The 20,086-nt window shown below is 43.2% G+C and overlaps 1 protein-coding gene across 2 annotated transcripts in view; it reads left to right on the top strand.

The window, feature by feature from the left end:
• The first annotated feature begins 5,022 nt into the window (after positions 1-5,022).
• MARVELD2 (MARVEL domain containing 2) overlaps positions 5,023-20,086 on the top strand; it is a 40,706-nt gene continuing 25,642 nt past the window's right edge. The window contains exon 1 of one of the 2 annotated variants that reach the window (XM_030193324.1): positions 5,023-5,149. The gene's annotated coding sequence lies outside the window, so the exon portion shown is untranslated. Of the gene's footprint in view, positions 5,203-20,086 lie in introns of both variants that reach the window. The other variant, XM_030193323.1, reaches the window with a different exon arrangement.

Raw genomic sequence — 20,086 nt, 5'->3', positions numbered from 1 at the left:
AGGTTTCTCAACTAGAAAACACAATGCAAGGCAGAAAGAGAAAGGGTTTAAGGTCGTCAGTATTTGGGAAAATGAGTGGGACAGTTTGGTTAAAACAGATAGGGAATGTGTGGCCTTTCTGAGCAGAGCCACATTACCAGAACCTTTAGTTCTATGTGACGCCCTTTTTGGAGGCAGAATGAATGCTGTGTGTCTGTACTATCGGGTTAAACAGGGTGAGAAAATACAATATTATGATTTTACCAGCCTGTACCCTTTTGTCAGTAAAACTGAAGAATATCCGATTGGTCACCCACAAATCATCAATGAAAATTTCAGCCCAATCTCTGATTATTTTGGACTAGTGAAATTCAAGGTGTTCCCCCCGTGTGAACTCTTTTTTCCCCATACTGCCTGTTAGGCTGCACGGTAAACTCATATTTCCATTATGTTGCACGTGCGCCGTAACGGGTCAGCGGGATAAAATGCTCCCACAATGAGAGTTCTGGTGGGGATGTGGTGTACCATAGAACTGGAAATGGCTATCCATTAAGGGTACAGGGTAGGTGAAATTTATGAGGTCTGGCATTTTGAACAGACATGTACACAACTCTTTTGAACATGCATCTATGTCAAAAGCAGGAAGCATCGAGGTTTCCTTAGTGTACTGATGCTGAACAATAAAACAGGTACATAGAAGATTTCTATCAGAAAGAAGGTGTGCATTTACACGCTGATCAGATAACCATGAACCTTGCAAAAGAACAAACTGCAAAACTGTTCTTAAATGCTTTGTGGGGGAACTTTGGTCACAGAAGAAATCTACCTACCACAAGCATTGTGAGAGACTCAGATGAGCTATATATGTACCTGTTTTCTCTGAATATACTGTGTCATCTTGTGATCTTATAGACGATGATGTGGCTTGTGTCACCTGGAAGTGCATGAAGGAACTTTGTGCACCGCTGGGTAACACTAACATCTTCATAGCCTCTTTTACAACTATGCATGCATGGCTAGAGCTGTACAGGGTTCTTGATGCTTTACAAGAATGCAGTCTTTATCACAACACAAGACTCTGTGATTTTTGTGAGCAAGGATGGTAAGTGGAATCCTCCTTTGGGTGACTATTTATGTGAATTAATGAGTGAGATCCCTAAGGGTGAGCATATCAGAGAGTTTGTCTCGGCTAGTCCTAAAACATATCAGTACAGATTATCCAGCAGGGAGACCCACCTGAAGGTAAAAGGAATCACACAAAGCAGAAACAGCAAGAAAATGCATTTTTTGCAGTTTAAACGAGCTAGTTATGGATTATGATCCAAGGGTGCCACTGGTAGTGGCGTAGCCAGAATGCAATTTTTGGGTGAGTCAGTGGGTAGGTTGGGTGGGCATGCATTTCCTCTTCCCTTCTCCACCCCCCCACCCGACATCCCATCTGAGCCCCCCTGCACGACCCAGTCCCCACCTGCCTACCAGCTCCATGATCGACGAGCAGACGACCCTCACCTTCCACCCGGCACCGAGCCTTAAAAAAAAAACGGAGAAATGCCTCGTGTCTGCTGTGCGCTGCTGTAAAGCAAGCAGCAAATCGTCTCGTCACGTCGGCCCTTCCTTCACTGTGTCCCACCCTTGCGGAAATAGGAAGTTACATCAGAGGGCGGGACACAGTGAAGGAAGGGCCGATGCGACGAAGTGATTTGCTGCTTGCTTTACAGCAGTGCATAGCAGACGTGAGGCATTTCTCCGGGTTTTTTTTAAAGGCTCGGTGCCGAATGGAAGACGAGGGTCGTCTGCTCGTCGATCATGGAGCTGGAAGGCAGGTGGGGACTGCAGCGCCAGCAGAGCACCCCCCCCCCCACCTGCTGACACCTGGGGCGGGCAGACATTGGCTGGGCGGGCCTGGAGGGAAACTGGCTGGGCCTGGGCCCGTCCAGGCCCGCCCGTGGCTACGCCCCTGGCCACTGGGTGAACAAACCAAAATATCCATCCAGCAAAAAGAGATAGTCAGAAACAAGGTTCGGTGTTTCATTGCCCCATTGAGCCTGCCATGAGTGGGAAAGCGTGGGTTACAAATGTAACAAAAAAAAAAAAATCTCGTTTACTTAAAAAAATTCAAAAGGTCATATATGCTTCCTAGATGGATACTGTTAGAGCAAAGCCTTTGCTTATCTGTAACTTTCCCTGTCAATAAAATATATTTTTTCAATCACATGATCTTCCCTAGCTTTGTCACGTGTCCTGGTGGGAAGGGGGCCATTGAAGTCGACTCTGTGGGTGCTGTGGATGCTTGAGCACCCCCAATATTGAGAAAATTTCTTTTATGTGTCCAGGGAGGGGTTATTTCCATTGGGCTTAGCACCCCCAATAATTTTGAAAAGTTGGCTCCTATGAAGGGGGCAGTGTATAAATATGGTGAGGAGGGACAGGGTACAGCATGATGTTAATCACCACCTTACCTTTTTTAAAGCAGCCAAACTTGCAAACAGTGTAAAACGTGTGGGATGTGGATTCTCCCACAGGAAGCAGCACTTTGTTCCATCTCTGTTTTACAATTCAACACTAGTTCTTTTGTCTATGTGGCCTTTAAAACCTAAAAAAAATAATTTTGCTTTTTCCCTGCATCGTTTAAAAAATGCCTTTTTTTCTTTGACATGTCTTACAGAGCTGCCAAGGGGTCCCAATTTTTGAGAGGGAGATTTTAGTACACGCCCCAGCCCTGCCCCACTTTGCATTGACTCCAACCACTCTGCATGGCTCCACCCCCTGGCACACCTCAAACCTGCAGCCATTTCAGAAAATATTTTATTTAATAGCCTAATACCCTTTTCAATTAGTTTTCAGAGGTCAAAACCTTCTGCCTCAGGTCAGTATAATGCTGTTATGGTATCCTCTCCTGACCTGAGGAAGGAAGTATTGGTCTCTGAAAACTAATCAAAAATGTTTTAAAATCAGTGAAGGTATCACCTTATTTTCTATTTTATGTTTTATTTGCATTTATTAAACTTAATTAACACAGCTAACACATTACTTTATCCTAAATTAAAAATAAAATTATTTTCTTTACCTTTGTTGTCTGGCCATTGACTTTTTCTAATTGTGTTGCTCAGTGCATTTTGTCTAGCAAAAAAGGTACCGGTACTCAAATGCCAGGCCACCCTTCAGGGGTGGAGTGATCTTTGAGGGACTCACCCCACAATAGCCAGGACACCTGCAACCAGTCATAGAATCTATGACAAGGCAGAATTTGTATGTAGAACCTGAGCTCTTTCATTAAAATACGAGAACCATGGTTCAAGTTTAGCAGACAGTGGAAAAAGTGCCGGTACTCAGTACCCCCGAGTACCCCCTCGAAAAAAGCCCTGGTGTTGCTCCCAGTCTCTTGATTCTGCTTTCTTTCATCTTTCTCTTGCTAGGGTTGCCTGCCATCCTTCCACCCCTGCCATCCTACCGGGTGGAAGAGGGAGTTGCCGACGCCGTGTCTCAGTGGGAGACTTTCCCGCTTTGGCGGGAGATGACCCGCTGAATGTGGGAGACTTGACAGGTCTGGTCTTAACAGCTCTTCAGGCACAAAAAGCAGGAGGGCTGTGAGAGGAGGGGCACAGCACATTGTGTTCACACTGTTTCTTTTATTTATATTCCCTTTAAAGCAAAGAGGAGAAAGAGGAGGGTCTGGGGTTAACCCTTTTGTTAATAATCAGCCTGTCATTATTAAAAACAGATGGACCTAACTTGATCCAGCTTAAAATAGGCACAAGGTATCCTTTTGAAAGAAAAAGAAAGCAAATGCCTATTTTCTTGCCTGTGAGAAAAGAGGTTAAGCTGCACATATTCCTCCAAGGCTGTAGGGGGTGGTGTAGGGGGTGTTTAGCATCACTTCCTGTGTGTGACCCCCATCCAAGATGGCAGCTAGTAGTGGAAATAGGGAGTGACTTGGGTAGGGAGTGGGCACAGCTTGGTCTTGTTCTTGCTTCTCATTGGCTGGGAACCTGGGATGTGGGCATGTCACCTGTCAGCTGGAGGATTTAATATTTGGGGTTTGTGGCAGGGAGGGGTGGAAAGAGGAGCAAACCAGAGGGTGACTGTAAGTGGGGGGGGGGGGGGGGGGGGGGGGGGAGAATTCCATGCCCACCCACCTTGGGCTCAGTCCCACCCAAAATTGACCATCTGGTTACGCCCCTGGACAACTTCTGAAATATAATCTTTCCTACCTAAAAGAATTGCCCTCACAAGAGCATAAAACCAACACCAGTTTTCTTTTATCCCTTTCCCCAACTAACCATCTCCTAGACAGCTCAAATTCCTCCCTGCACGTTTTGCCTGATCCATCAGCCAAATTGTTTTTAGCTGTTCCCAGCAGTTCATTATTATGCAGGCTCTATCTAACCTCCTTGAGGGTTCCCTACAAGAAAATTGACAGCTTTTTCACTCACTGCCAGAGGCGTAGCCAGACAACAGGTTTTGGGTGGGCCGAGGCAAGAATTGGGTGGTCACCAAGTGTTCTCCCCCTCCAAAAAAAATTTATCTCAGCTGGTGGGAAAATACTTCTTTCCACCTTGGCAGCAGGCATGCACTGGAAACTGAGCATGCGCAGGTGTCGGTGTCATGGAGAGTAGCATTTTCCTTACCATCAGGGGAAAATCTTCAGCTGGCGAAGCTTGGGATTCCCACCAGTTACCACTAAACATATGCTACTGTTGGGTGGGCCTGCCACCTGTTGCTATGCCACTGCTCACTGCTATTTATTTTTATCACTCCACAGCCGTTTTGTTTCCATTTAGATACTGCAAGCTCACCCTGAAGAAAGAGAATATTTTCCCCAGCACATATACAGATATCACTAGCTTCAGCCCCTAGAAGAACTGTTACTGCCAGAACCAGCTTCTTTCGCTGGAGCCATAAATCATACTTTTTTTTTTTCTTTATTAGTTTCTCAGTAACACAGGTCTCAGCTTTGGAGGCTACGGGAGAGCTTGGTGTGAGTCAACGCGCTATAACGTATGAGTGAGTAATGACAGAAACGCATGAGCAAGTGAGCCGAGCCCACACACCTGGTCCTGCGGGAAGCACCTGGTGACGTCACGGCGAGGCTGTCACGTGGCCAAGAGGTCGCCATGTCTGCTCTTTTCGCATAGCGGGGGCGGAGGCAGAAACTGGACGAAACCAACAGGTGAGACAGAGAAAAAGGAAAGGGGACAATCCGATTGTACTGGAGGGACGTATGTGAGTGTATTTTAATTGTACTTGTCTAGTTGAATTCGGAGTTCTGTTTGACCCTTTTTCATGTAGTGGATTAGTTCCTTTGCTTGTTTGTAAGTTTAAGTTGTATAATACTGTTTTTCTGCACGCCCGCAAAATTACAGCCTTATGCTTCCTGTCTCGGGTCACCTTTCTTTTCATATGAACAAACGTATTAGACTTATAGATGGACATTTTTTTGTTTTGTGTTTAACTCGTTTCTGTGTTCCTTAATCGCCTCAAAAGTTGGAGAATGGGAATTTCTTCCTTCCTTTTACCCTATGCCCTCCTCACCTCACTCCCCCCCCCCACCTGTTTACTAAGCCTCGCTGCAGCCGCTAGCACGATTTAGTAAACAGGGGGGGGGGGGGGTTACTTTGTATTTCCCTTTTCCCTGCTTAGTCTTCCCTCAGAGACTGTTAGATTTATTTCTTTTTTGCTTCTCGCCTTCTTTCATTTTTCCTGCTTTTTCTATGCTGTTCTAGTATTCATTTACTTGCTGACTAAAAATTTTCTCTCAAAGCCCTGAGAGCTTTTTAACTTTTCTCTTTCAGCTGTTCCTCTTCAGTATATCTCCTTTATGGAGGAAATATTTTTTCACTCAATGAATAGTTAAACTCTGGAACTCTTTGCTGGAAGATGTGGTAACAGCAGTTTGTGTATCAAGGTTTAAAGAAGGTTTGTACAAATCCCTGGAGGAAAAGTGCATAGTCTGCTATTGAGACAGACATGGGAAGCAACTGCTTGCCCTGGGATTTGTAGTATGGAGTGTTGCACTTGCCACGATTTGGGTTTCTGCCAGGTACTTGTACCTGGCTTGGCCACTGTTTGGAAAACAGGCTACTGGGCTAGATGAACCATTGATCTGACAGACCCAGTATGGCTACTCTTATGTTAGATGAAGGAGTAACATTTTGGCAAAATGGAGAATAATCAAAAAGGGGAAAATTTAGCAGTTAAATAGGGTCATTACCACTAATTTTAAGACAGCACTTGCATGGAAACTGAAGGAAAAAGTACCTCCAAGGGCCAATAGTTGAGACCTAAGGCCTTTTAGGCCAACCAGGCTCAATTGAGTGCGCCTGGAGAAGACAGGAAATACACTAATAGTGTTCCAAAAACAGATCAGATCTGTATTTAAGGAGAAGCTTCACTGTGCTGTTGTAGGCTAGGTGTGGTTACAAAGCTTCAACAGCAAGCTAAACCATTCCCCAGTAAAATCTTTAGTAGTTGACTCCTAGTTCTTAATCCAACTCTTCTTTAATGTAGCAATCATAGCAAACAATCAACTTACAGTTTAGTTGCTTAGAAAGAATTGTTGCCTTCTGCAAAACAGTCTGTGTCTAGCCATCTCACAGGCAAGGAGGCGGCCAGAACCTCAGCCCAGCTGAGAGGAAAAGCTGCAATACTCCAAGGGTAAAGTGTGGGAATATTGGGAATCAATTGATGAAGAATTTTGATGGAATCATAGTAGATTAAGGAGGGATCAGTCCCTAGAACAGCTGCTGATCACAAAGGTATGTTAGGAATACTGGGACTCTCACACGGCCCCTATCAGCATAGTTCAGGTTGTTATAGCTTCCTGTGAGGTTTTCAAAAATCCTGTAAGATCCATGCTGTTATCTGAAATGTCCTTATGATTTTCTTCACCAATGCCCCTGAGCCCAAGTAGAATACTCAGCAGCAGAGAGGCATAGATTCCCTAGGGACTCAAAACTTGTATGCGGTACAAGTCTCATAATGTCCACAGGTTTATTGTTTATTCATTTTACTATACCGTCTCAAATTGTAGTTACAAAACAAAAACGGTTTACATAGTAATATAAAAATATTAATAAAAAAACATAAAAGAACTCCATCAAATTGATAGGAAAGCAAACTAAAACAGCCATTCATTAAAAGATAAAACACCAATTTTGCTAAACAGCCATTCATAACAAAAACATGACTAACATATAAATTTTACTGCATAATCAATTCTATCTAATGTTGCCATTTTATCACAGATTATTTTTGACTGTCTCCTGGAATAAATATGTTTTCAAAAATTTTCGAAATTTAATGTGAGCCTCTTACAATCTAAGATGTTTTGAGAGACAATTCCAGAGAGAATTCCGGCCAAGAAAAAAAATGCTGAATTTCTGGTGGACTCCCATCTAGCCTTCTGTGGAGAGGGGATAATCAATCTGTTATCTGTAAGAGAACGAAGAGTTCGCCTGGGCGAATATGGCAGAATAAGGTTCGATAAGTACGATGGAATTAGTGAATATAGTACTTTATGAGTCAGTGTAAAGATTTTAAATTTTATTCTGGCTTCAGCTGGAAGCCAGTGAAGTTGATATAAAAGTGGCATCATTCTGTCATATTTTGAAGCCCTGCAGATGATACGAACTGCAGTATTCTGTATCATCTGTAAACGTTTTATATTTGTCTCTGTAAGTCCTGCATAAACACTATTACAGTAGTCCAGATGTGTTGTAATATATGCATGCGTTAGTGTACATAATGAAGCTTTGTCAATTGAGATGAGGCTTGGCGTACCAGCTCAGGCAATAAGTCAGAAAAGAGGTAGTTTTCTGGTGCTTATCCTATAAACACCTTTTTAAATTTTTTTGTGCATCAGGGATGTTGTATCTGTTTTTATCAGTGAAAACCTTAAATCAGAAGCCCTACCTGTAAAATATCTATCTTTCTCTCTATTTATTTATTGCATTTGTATCCCACATTTTCCCACCTCTTTGCAGGCTCAATGTGGCTTACAATACATCATGAGTGATAGAAATATATTAGAAAATAGACATTTAGTGTTACAGAAGAATCTTTGGTAACATGATAATGATAAGACATGATAGTAGTATTACAAGCAAGTATTATAAGATAATTCTGAATGTGTGTGGAGGAGTTGTGTATATTCATATTGGTTGATCTTTTTGGTAAGCCTTGTTAAAGAGATGGGTCTTCAGTAGTTTGTGGAAGTTCATTAGTTCGTAGACCTTTTTTAAGTTGCGCGGCAGTGCGTTCCATAACTGTGTGCTTAACTAGGTAAAGTTTGACGCGTGCATTAATTTGTATTTTAGACCTTTGCAGTTAGGGAAGTTAGCACTGTATGACATTCAAAACTGATGCCCAGTCTCCTTCCTATGCATTGGGTATAAGATTTTGACCAAAGCCTGCTTGCTGAGGTCATTTATTCGGACCAGTCCTACATATAGTGCTATTTTCTAACACCTCTTTGGTCAAGGGTTTTATGCTTCTTACTCATAATACAAGTCTGTTGATCACATTGTTAATGTTGGAATCAGATTGGGGGATGACATTTAGCTTATGCTGATGATGTATTCACCGTGGCCCAAAACCCAGTTGCTTTGGAGAAGCTGCACATTTATTCTTTCATATTTTCAACAAGTATCAACTGGACTGACTTTTCAGGCTCTCATAACAGGTGACACAGTCCTATTAGTTTTCTTGATCTGGTTTGCAGCAGGGAGATCTTAAATTATTTTGGAATTCACCTCCTGTCCACTTTGTAGGTTGTGGCCTCTTTCAGACCTAGAGGACGTTATGTGCCAGACAGTGCTGGGTGCTTTCAGATTTAGGTATGCGTCTTCTGTTAAGGCTGACGTGTTTTGTAAAATTCACAAGGAAAACGGGAGAGAACCTTTACAAAGAACACAAGATGCAACACAAAAGAGGGTGACTCACGAGTCTCAAGATGGGAGTAGTAGCCTTTATTAAGACTTACCGCCTGCCTCAGGTCACAAGACTGGTATAAAAATATATATTTAAAATACATTAAATTATTAAACACATAGTAAAAAATATATAATATGAATACATAATAGAAAAAAATACAAAAGAGATGGACTGCACTAATTAAAATATAATCCAGTAAAACAACGAATCAATAAAACAATATTAATAGTATGGATTGGTACTGCCATATTCTAAATATATATACATTAAGAGATAACAAAATCAAAGCTTGTAAAAGACGCTGCATAACTCTTCCTTTCTATGATTTCCCAATGTGTCTATAACACATGAACCTTATGTGACCATAACATCTGTTTGTATTTGTTTCTCTACTGGAAATGGCGAACGCCTCACGGTACTATGTAAACCACATTGAGCCTGCAAGTAGGTGGGAAAATGTGGGATACAAATGTAACAAATAACAAAACTGCTAAAAACACTACAAACACATAGAGCTGATGGTGCAAAATGCTCAAGAATCCACCTTAGTTGAGCCTCTGTTCTGTGTATGGTACCTTATGTAATGTGTGTGTGTGTGTGTAAATGTATACACAGCAAAAGCATAGCGCCAGCTGCGAGAAAAGAAAGAACAACAAAAATAATTTCCTCATTGGCTTGCATAGCAAGCAAAAGCAGGGAGGTATAAAACCAGCAAGCATGTATATGACAAACTGTGGCCCAGATGCATTAAAGACATTGGTAATTCCCGTTCCCTACCGATTCCATAGCGAATCGGTAGGGAACGGGAATGCATCAACGATAGGGAATGCAAATGAGCTACTCGTTGTAGCTCACTTGCATTCTCTAGTCCTTTGGTACCCGAGTCGGAGAATCGGGACGTCCCTTTAGATTAGGCTCCTCTTCCTGGTCTCTTCAGCCAATCAAAGCAGGCTTAGCTGGCTGTTGTCAGGGAAACGCGCTCTGATTGGCTGAAGAGACCAGGAAGAGGAGCCTAATCTAAAGGGACGTCCCGATTCTCCGGCAACCAGGAAAACATAAAAGTTTTGCTGTGGAGGGGCGGCGAAGACAAAATAGAAGGGGGGAAAAAACACCAGCGCCAGCAGAGCTAAAAAAAAAATGCGAAAAAAAAGACGTCTCTCAGAAGCGCAGGGAGAGTACGTCCTTAAAGGACGCCCCTCATGCGCTCCCTGCTTTTTTTTTTTCTTTTTTACCTTTTTTGGGGGCCCTTTTCCTTTCCGATTCCCTCACAGGAGCCCTAACAAGAGGTCAGACATCTCGATAGGGTTCCTACGGTAAGGGAATCAGAAAAACGGTAGTGCATCTCATTATAATGGGCTGCAACGGTAGTGCAGCTGATTGTAATAGCTTTTCAATCATTTGCATTCCGTTTTCGTTGCCTGCTACCGTGGCAGGGAAAATGCCCTTAGTGCATGCCCAGGGTGAACTACTTGCGTTTTAAACTGGCTGGAACCAGTTTAAAACGCAAGTTGTGGGCTCGTTAGGTTTTGTGCATCTGGGCCTCGGTGGTTAAAAATATCTTATAAAAATAACCGGTTTAAAATATAACCAGATGGTGTTATGACATGTACCCAGTTTTGGAGAAATCTGGTAGGAACTGAAAACATAAAACAGCAGTGTCGCTACTATTTAAAAAAACGAAAAGCGCTAAAAATGCTGTAAAACTTGTACCACTGCAGTGGCAGGGCTGCTTGTAGGATTGCCATAAAAATTAACTGGTTAGGCAATAAGAAGATCTGTTTAATTACTGGAGGGCAGTTCCGTCAAACAGCAGTGAGGTCCAAAGGCAATGCCGCCTACGTAAAAGGGGGATACGTGGATGCAATCCTAGAAGCTGTTCCCATATTGTTACCAGACCCGTCTTACATTTTGTTTTTGTTTTAAGCCCTGCCACTGCAGTGGTACATGTTTTACAGCATTATTGTCGCGTTTTTTTCTCTAACAGTAGTGATGCTGCTTTTCTATGCTTTAGTTTCTACCGGCTTTCTCCAAAACTGGGTATATGTCTTAACCGGTTATAGTTGTTTATCTGGTTATATTTTAAACCAGTTATTTTTGTAAGATATTTTTAACCACACAGTTTTTTTTTGACCAGTTATCACATACAAGGGTGCTGGTTTTATACCTCCCCGTCTTTACAGTGCAATCCTTGCTATATAGACCAATGAGGGAATTTTATTCTTTTTTTTTTTTTTTTTTTCTTGCACCTGGCAGTATACTTTTGCTGTGTATATACTTACACACACATTACATAAGGTACCATCAGAGCTGGTTTTAGACATGGTGGGGCCTGGGGCAGAAATTATGAAGGGGGCCTCTGATCTCCTCACCTGCATTGCTGCTACATGGTCCGAGCATCTCGTCCTCTTCTCCCCAACACAGTCAGTTGCCCTCCCTTCCCCACACCTTGGCGGTCTTTAACATTTTTATTTCCCTTCTCAGAGGGGCCATCCTCACAAGCTGTCTCCGGCTGTCCTGAAGCTTTTCTTCTCTGCCGCGATCCACCCAGGTGGAAACAGGAGATTGTGTCAGAGGGAGGCAGTTCATGGTAGAGAGGGAAAAGTTCGGGGCAGCCCTAGGCAGCTTGTGAGAATAGCTGCTGCGCCTGGGTCTCTCTGAGAAGGGAAATACATTTTTAAAAAAGGTCGGGAAGGGAGGAGGAGACGGACTATGGTGGGGAGAAGGGGAAGAGATGCCTGGACTGTGGGGCCCACTGGAGCTGTGGGGCCCAAGACAGCTGCTCTGTTTCTCTCCCCCCTCCCCCTCCCAACGTCAGCCCTGGGTACTATACACCAGGGGCGTATCTGCGTGGGGCCTCAGGGGCCTGGGCCCCCGCAGATTTCGCCCTGGACCCCCCTACCGCTGCCAACCCTCCCCCTCCGTTGCTCGCCTACCTTCGCTGGCGGGGGACCCCAACCCCCGCCAGCCGAGGTCCGCGTCCTCCTGCCGCTGCCGGCTGCCTTTGGTCCTTTAATTCTTCCATTGAAGCTGGCGCCGACGAAAGTTTCTTTTGAGTCTGACGTCGCTGCATGTTGTACGTGCAGGACGTCAGACTCAGAAATTGTTTCTGAGTCTGACGTCCTGCACGTACAACGTGCAACGTGCAGCGACGTCAGATTCAAAAGAAACTTTTTCGTCGGCGCCAGCTTCAATGGAAGAATTAAAGGACCAAAGGCAGCCGGCAGCGGCAGGAGGACGCGGACCTCGGCTGGCGGGGGTTGGGGTCCCCCGCCAGCGAAGGTAGGCGAGCAACGGAGGGGGAGGGTTAGCAATGGCAGTGGCTGGGGGGAGGGGGATCGGCAATGGCGGCGGCGGCGGCGGCGGCGGGGGGGGGGGGCTATAATGTGCCCCCCCTCTCTGGCCCTGGCCCCCCCTACCGCCGCAGTTCAGATACGCCCCTGCTATACACAGAACAGTGGCTCAACCAAGGTGGGTTCTTGAGCATTTTGCACCATAAGCTCTATGTGCTGGTAGTGTGTGCAGTGTTTTTAGTAGTTTTATCATGCACTCTCTCTCTCTATAGATATATATAAAATGTTGAATATGGCAGTACCAATCCATACTGATATTGTTTTGTTCATTCTTTTACTGGATTATATTTTAAGTAGTACAGTCCAGTTCTTATGTTATGCAGTCCATCTTTTACCTTATGTATCTTTTTGTATTTTTTAAACATTTTTTCTATTATATATTTTTTCCTATGTGTTTTTTTATATAGGTTTATACAGCCCCGTGACCCTTGAGGCAGGCGGCAAGTCCCTGTGTCAGGTCTTATTTTTGTACCTTTAATAAAGACTCTTCCATCTAATACTCCCATCTTGAGGGTTGTGAGTCACCCTCTACTTTGTGTGACATGTTTTGTATACATCTGTGAGGTTTCGGTAGGCACTTCTCATTGCTCCTGGTAATTTTGTCTTGGCTGTGATCATGCTTGACTTCCCCTGTGGCTTGTCATTGGCTCATGTCAGCTGGCATCTGGTAGGGTCAGAGAAATCCTGCAGCATGACAAACACCTCACGAGTACGTCAGCCTCTCACATCATCCATCACCTGCTATAGGAGATGAAGGATGCTTTGTTTCCTTGCAAGGGGGGTTCTGCAGGCTGAAAGTAGACATCATAAATAAGAGGAGGTTTGTAAGTAGTGCAGTTTAAGCCCAAACCTATTCGGAGTGACTCCAGTTCCAAACCCCTTTTGAACTACTACTACTACTTAGCATTTCTATAGCGCTGCCAGGGTTACGCAGCGCTGTACAAGTTTAAACATGGGGAAGGACAGTCCCTGCTCAAGAGAGGAGTCTTTCTGTTGTGCATTCCAGTGCTGATGTCTCAACTGGTCTGTATAATATCAGGAAGGTGGGCCTAGGATCACCCTAGTATCAGAACCAAGAGATTGGTGCAGAATTTAGTTCTCAAGTATTCTTCCTTTTTCTTTGGCGGTTTTGAATCCATTTGTTTAGCCAGTGATCGTCAGTGAACACAATAAGAGGCTATGATTGTATTTTAACTGAATCCTGTGGTGATGGGGTGCTGAAACTAGGCTTCTAAAATTAGTACAGAAGGTATGCATGTGGTACCTTCCTGGTATGTAATGAGTTTATTTTGTTGGGTAGACTGGATGGACTGTATAGGTCTTTATCTGCCGTCATCTACTATGTTATGTATGTTATTGCAGGGCCACATTCACAATCTGTGAAGGATCATCAAGTTTTGTAATTTCCAGACCTTGGTCTTGTAATATAGAATGTTCATTTACAGGGAAAAGCTTAAAGCCCTCTGCAATAAAGAAGTTCTATCTAAAGTATATTTTTATGTTTTTAGGTCTTGATTATTTCTTGTAGTTTAAGTAAATGTGTATTAAAGGTTGAGGGTTTGTTTTTGTTTTTTGTTTGTGACTTGGAAGTTTCTTCATGCACCACCTTAGTTTATGGCTGTTGTCACTGGCCACTATTGGCTTATGCCCAAGGAGCTCTCTCTCCTTCAGATGTTTCTCTGTTTTTGTTACATCAACCCCTTCCTCAGTAATCTTCTAGCCATTGCAAAGAGAGCTTTTGTCCAGTGGTCTAAGGCAATCAATATATTCCTGCTGAGCAGTAGCTGAGACTTTTCCTCCTCCAGCTAAGGATACTAAGTTGCAATTGACCTCGGGGAGCGGAATTCCAATCTGGAAACCGAAACAAGCGTGCCCGTGGGTGGGAGGGTAGGTGTGCCTGTGCTAATCGGGTAGCAAGGGCACATTACCGAGTGCTACCCAATTAGTGCAGGAGCCCTTACTGCCTCCTAAATAGGTAGCGGTAAGGGCTGTCATAGTAATGGCCACACACTAATGGGGAAATTAGCGCACGGCCGTTACAAAAACAATATGGAAAGGCGGCTGCGCTAAAAGTGGCCACAGCGTGTGGAAAACCCATGTGCTGACAACAGCACCAGCCGCTTTTCAGCACAGCTTGGTAAAAGAACCCCTTACTGTGCAATTTTGAGCAGCTCAGATTTCTAGAACTTTTTAAGTAACTTTGATACAATGTTAAAAGCTTTTCCTGCATTCTTGGCAGGCACAAAGGAAATTAAACCAGCTTTCAGGGCTAGAAGGAAACAAAGATATGAATTCTGATGTTGAAGGGAAAATGAAATGTGGCATACTGGCTTTTTTTTCAGCTTAAAGTTTGACACTAGTGTGCATGCTAATAAGCAAAATAAATGCTCAGGATTATTTTGCTAATAATGCTAGTTTTGAGCTTTGAGCACCTCAAATACTGTATGCAATTCTGGTCACCGCATCTCAAAAAAGATATGGTGGAATTCAAAAAAGTACCGAGAAGGGTGATGAAAATGATAGAGAGGATGAGTAGACTTTCCTTTGAGGAAAGGCTAAAGTGGTTAGGGCTCTTCAGCTTGGAGAAAAGATAGCTGAGGGGGGATGTGATAGAGGTCTTTAAAATACAGAGTGGAGTAGAACGGGTAGATGTGAATCACTTGTTTACTCTTTCCAAAAATACTACGACTAAGGGGCATGCATTGAAGCTACAAAGTAGTAAATTTAAAACAAATCGGAGAAAATATTTCTTCACTCAATGTGTAATTGAACTCTGGAATTCGTTATAAGAGAATGTGGTAAAAGCAGTTAGCTTAGTGGGGTTTAAAAAAGGTTTGGATAGCTTCCTAAAAAGAAAAATCCATAAGCCATTATTAAGATGGACTTGGGAGAATCCACTGCTTATCCTACATAATAAAACACACCTCCAACATTCTGAAGCTGACTGCATGGCTGAGGCATTCCTGCTCTCTGTATCCATCTCCTGAATTGACATCACGTACTTTCGGGTTCGTCACAAGCAGAAGTGACCAACTACATGAGGTTTCTCGGCTTCAGAATGTTGGAGGTGCATTCTCTTAAATAGGATTGGTCAGTTCCTTGAAGCACAGCCAGAGCTCAGTGTCCTTCACAGTAACGCTCAGACACCAGAGAGGGAGGGGGGCCTGACACCAGAGAAGGGGGGGAGGTATCTCTGTCACACACACACTCTCTCTCTCTCTCTCTCTCACAGTCAATGTCTTTCTCTCACTCTCACAAACTGTCTCTCACACATTCTATGTGTCACACTGTATCACATTCACTCTCTGTCACACAGTCACTCACAGAGTCTCTTGGTCTCATACACTGTCTCACAGAGAGTCTGTGTCTCACACACACTCTCTCTCTCTCGCACACACTGTAACTTTGTGAAACACACACTCTCTCTCACACGCTCTCTCTCACAGACACGCTCGCACCCAGACTCACTCTCTCACTCACACACACTCGCACATTCACTCTCTCACACACAGTCACTCTCACATACGCTCTATCAAATATACACACTCTGAGGAAAACCTTGCTAGCGCCCGTTTCATTTGTGTCAGAAATGGGCCTTTTTTTTAGTAGTTTCTAGGATAAACAGCAAAAAATGTATTGTACTGTTTTGGGATCTTGCCAGGTACTTGTAACTTGGATTGGCCACTGTTGGAAACAGGATGCTGGGCTTGATGGACCTTTGGTCTGTCCCAGTGTGGCAACACTTATATTCTTATGTTCAAGTCAGAACAGTAAATCAACTTCTCCATAAGCGTATAACTCGAGACTTCCTCTACTCCAGGAAGCAGGTGATATCCTGGCTCTTCTCCCAAGCCTTAAATACATAGGATGACTCGCTTATACACTCATTCTGCACCTGGACTAACTTGAAACATAACTTTTAAATTAGTTCCTTAAGTTTAACTGTACAAAGAACTTGCCTTGAGTTTAGCCACCCATCTATTTATCCCAACTGACTCTACCATGTGTCTTGTCTCCATCTATTTATCTGCACTTGGCCCCTCAGCTATATGGTAAGCTGTATTGTAGAAAAGCATTAGTATCATAGCTATGTTATTTGAATGTTCTAGTTCATGTTTATTAGACATTTCATTAGTATTATGCTGACAACGTATTATATCTATGTGAATTTTGGTGCTGTTAAATATGTATGTTGTGATCCTGTTTCATGGTAGTCTAGTTTCAATTTTACCTCGTTTATTGTATTTATGTTTATACTTGGTCATTTTACTGTTGTTATACTGTTAACAAAATTGTAAGTTTTATGTTAAACTGTTCCTGCTGTACACCACATTGGGTGAATCTCTTCATAAAGGTGGTTAATAAATCCCAATAAATAAATTCCTAATACCAGTTAAAGTCCAATAGCAGTAAGGAGAGACAAAGGAAAAAAAGTGGCATACAGATACATGGAAGGAGTAACTAAATCATTCTTTAAGTTCCCTCAATTATTTCCCGAGGAAGCACCAAGATGTGTCAGATCAGGGTAGTGGTAAATGGAGTTTGCTTTGAGGAAAAGGCTGTTATCAGTGGTGTACTGCAGGGTTTGGTCCTCGTGCCGGCTCTTTTTAACATCTTTGTGAGTGATATTTGGAAGGACTGTATGGAAAGGTTTATCTCTTTGCAGACGATACCAAACTGTCTGTTATAGGGTGGACACCCTGGAGGTTGTGGATGGAACGAAGAAGGATCTAGCGAAGCTTGATCCGATAATTGGCAACTAAGATTTAAGTACATAAGTATTGCCACACTGGGTCAGACCAAAGGTCCATCAAGCCCAGTATCCGGTTTCCAACAGTGGCCAATCCAGGTCACAAATACCTAGCAAGATCCCAGAAAAGCTCAATACATTTTATGATGCTTATCCCAGAAATAAGCACTGGATTTTTCCAAGTCAATTTAATAATGGTCTATGGACTTTTCCTTTAGGAAGCCATCCAGACCCTTTTTAAACCCTGCTAAGCTAACCGCCTTTACCACATTCTCTGGCAACAAATTCCAGAGTTTAATTACACGTTGAGTGAAGAAACATTTTTTCGGATTCGTATTAAATTTGCTACTTTGTAGTTTCTTCACATGCCCCCTAGTCCTAGTATTTTTGGAAAGAGTAGACAAATGATTCACGTCTACCCGTTCTACTCCACTCAGTATTTTATTGACCTCTATCATATCTCCTCTCAGCCGTCTCTTCTCCAAGCTGAAGAGCCCTAGACGCTTCAGCCTTTCCTCATAGGGAAGTCATCCCATCCCCTTTATCATTTAATTCTAAGAAATGCAGGGTCACGCACTTGGGGTACAAGATTCCAAGGGAACAGTACATTATAGGGTGTGAAGTGCTTCTGTGTATGAAAGAAGAGCGGGACTTGGGGTTTATTGTGTCTGATGGCCTTAAGGTGGCCAAACAAGTAGAAAAGGTGACGGCCAAAGCCAGAAAGATGCTTGAGTGCATAAGGAGAGGGATGACCAGCAGGAAAAGAGGTGTTAAATGCCCTTGTATAAGTCTCTGGTGAGGCCCCATTTAGAGTACTGTGTGCAGTTCTGGAGACCGCACCTACGGAAGATATACACAGGATGGAATCGATCCAGAGGGTGGCTACAAAATTAGTAAGCGGTCTCTGGGATAGGCTTAGGAACCTCAACATGTATACGCTGGAAGAGAGGCGAGGGGGGGGGATATGATGTTTAAATACCTCAGTGGCTTCAGTATACAGGAAGCAAGCTTTTTTTCAAATGAAGGAAAACTCTGGAATGGCATACGATGAAGTTTAGAGGAAATAGACTTAGGAGGAATCTCTTTCAACGAAAGGGTGGTGAATGCGTGGAATGGCCTCCCGGTGGAGATTGTGGAGACGAGGACTGTGTCAGAATTTAAGAAAGCATGAGACAGGCATGTGTGATCCCTTAGGAAAGGAAGAGTTAGTGGTTAATGAGGATGGACAGTCTGGAAGGGCCATTTGGCCCTTATCTGCTTTCATGTTTCTGTGTTTCTATATCCTGAAAACTTGACTGGCTGATAGTTCCCCAGGATGTTTAAGAACCTTTGGTCTAGTGTATTCCCCCCCCCCCCCCCCCGACCCAGCTCCAACCTCTCGACTGTTTAAAAAAAACAACACCTTTTTCTGGTGTCTAGTACCCCTCCCCTATTCATACCTTAAAGGAGACATGAGTGATGCCCATTCACTCATGTCGCCAATGCTACTACCTTAAAAAAAATAGCGATGCCCTGCGCGATGCATCCTTAGATTACACTTGTCAGTCAGTCAGTCTGCTATATAAGGGAACTTCTCTCTTATTTGGTAGTCTTGTCTAACTATCAAAAAAGGGAAAATGTTTCCTACGTGACAGACTGACCCTACATCTCAGGATGCACTGTGCAGGGTTGGGTGCCTCAGTTTTTCAAGATGATAGCACCAGAACTAGGAGTAAGAGAGCATTGCTCTCAGGGCCGGTCTTAGCAATTGTGGAGCCCTGTGCAGACCAGTTTGGTGGGGCTTCCCACACCTACCTAGGCCCACCCTTTGTTGACAAGATGTGTTAAAAAAAATTTTTTATTTCAAATAAAGATGAATCAAGCAAAACTTGTAGAGAAAAACTAATTCAAGTATGCACAATGCTATCATAGAAAACTTTTGTGTTTAAAAAGCAAAACCATGTGCGTGTAAGGACTGGATAAATGAATTAAAACAAATCCTCTTAATATGTACTACTTGGTAACAATAATGAAACCATGATTGAATATTCACATAGCAAGCAGCCTGAGCCAAAAGATTTATTTTCATAATTAACTTTGTATTAACTTGGCTGCTAATAGTGTGCTGAACTGGACAATGTTGGAACATTTAGACTGACTCTGGACAGTTCTTCACGAAGGAAACCCTTCTTTCATTAATCAATGCCTTCTCTGTGAAATAGTAGTAATAAAAAAAATTAAAAGGCAAGTGCATTTTTATAATATACCACTGCATTCCACAAAGCAAAAGGAGCAACTTCCCACATGCCATCTTTTTTTCATTTGATGTAGGCAGAGGCTAAAAAAGAAAAAGATTTAAAAAGCTCTCGGGTTTCAATCTAATTCATGTTTAATGTGGGATAAAATGCCATAAATAAGTAAGTAGATTGATAGAAACTCTGAATGTTGAGCACCTGGTTCTCATGTCTGTTTAGTGGCCCTTTACCAGAAGAAAAAAAATCTCTGCACGAATGTAATAGTACTAAGGGGTCCCTTTAACCAGCCCCTCCAAATGACACACTGATTACGATTTATAAGAAACTAGTAAAAAAAAGCCCGTTTCTGAAAGAAATGAAACGGGCGCTAGCAAGGTTGTCCTGTAATGGCAATTATGTTTTTAAGGAAACTGTTGGGAGTGAGTATGTGTGAGAGAGACAGAGCGTGTGTCAGAGAGAGAGACAGAGCGTGTGTCAGAGAGAGAGACAGAGCGTGTGTCAGAGAGAGAGACAGAGCGTGTGTCAGAGAGAGAGAGAGAGAGAGAGACAGAGCGTGTGTCAGAGAGAGAGAGAGAGAGAGAGAGAGAGAGACAGAGCATGTGTGTGTGTGTGAGTGAGAGAGTGTAGTGTGTGTGTGTGTGTGTGTGCCGTTTGCATCAATTATGCTCTCTCGCTGCATTCATCCATATGCAGCAAACGTCCTCTGTGCCCTGCCCCCTTCATCCATCCATGTACAGCATCTCTCCCCTGCCCCCTCCATCCATCGTGGTACAGCAGTTCTCCTCTGTCCCTTGCCCTCCCCCCCACCACATATGTGCATCAACTCTGCATTCTCCCCTGGC

Source organism: Microcaecilia unicolor, chromosome 2 (assembly GCF_901765095.1).
Source record: "Microcaecilia unicolor chromosome 2, aMicUni1.1, whole genome shotgun sequence".
Taxonomy (NCBI): Eukaryota; Metazoa; Chordata; class Amphibia; order Gymnophiona; family Siphonopidae; genus Microcaecilia; species Microcaecilia unicolor.
This window is presented reverse-complemented; position numbering and strand designations above follow the sequence as displayed.